At 65.6% G+C, this 599-nt stretch overlaps 1 non-coding gene across 1 annotated transcript; it reads right to left on the bottom strand.

The window, feature by feature from the left end:
• Positions 1–244: 244 nt before the first annotated feature.
• LOC113979372 lies at positions 245–313 on the bottom strand. Its single transcript, XR_003537845.1, has one exon. It is a non-coding gene; the product is annotated as a small nucleolar RNA SNORD57 (small nucleolar RNA).
• Between the last annotated feature and the right edge of the window lie 286 nt (positions 314–599).

Raw genomic sequence — 599 nt, 5'->3', positions numbered from 1 at the left:
CACGAGGGTCCCACCCCCAGCCCCCTCCTCACCTCTGTCTCCATCACAGAGTTCTCCTCCTTTGCCTCCTCGGCGGCCGCTGCCAGGGCCTCCAGCCGCCGCTTCTCCCGCTTCTTCTTCTTCTTCTCCTTCTTCTCCTGCCTCCTCTTCACCTCAGCCACCACCTCGTTGGCCTGGGGGACACATGGGGGGGGCATCAGTGTGGGGAGGGTCCCAGGGCCCGTCCCCACCCCCGGCACTGGTCGGATCAGACTCATTAAATCAGTCTTTTGCCTCCACAGCGGGTCAGGTTGGCACAGTGACATCACCTCCGACACGGGCCCCCACCATCATCCTCACACCTCACCATCATCACCGCCTCCTCCACCCCCCCAGCACGTTCCCCTCCCTCTCCATCCCCCCAGCACTTCCTCTCCATGTCCTTGTCTATCCCCTCCCGCAGAGGTCCCCACCAGCGTGTTCGGGGACAAGCTGCGGGAGCAGGTGGAGGAGCGCTTGGCCTTCTACGAGACCGGGGAGCCCCCCCCCGGAAGAACCTGGAGGTGATGAAGGAGGCCGTGGTGGAGGTGAGCAGGGGTTGGGGGGCCGTGGAGGGGGGG

Source organism: Neopelma chrysocephalum, unplaced genomic scaffold, assembly GCF_003984885.1.
Source record: "Neopelma chrysocephalum unplaced genomic scaffold, ASM398488v2 Primary Assembly neopelma1_76938, whole genome shotgun sequence".
In the NCBI taxonomy this organism is placed as follows: domain Eukaryota; kingdom Metazoa; phylum Chordata; class Aves; order Passeriformes; family Pipridae; genus Neopelma; species Neopelma chrysocephalum.
Note: the sequence above shows the minus strand (reverse complement) of the source record. Positions and strands in the feature narration are given on the sequence as shown.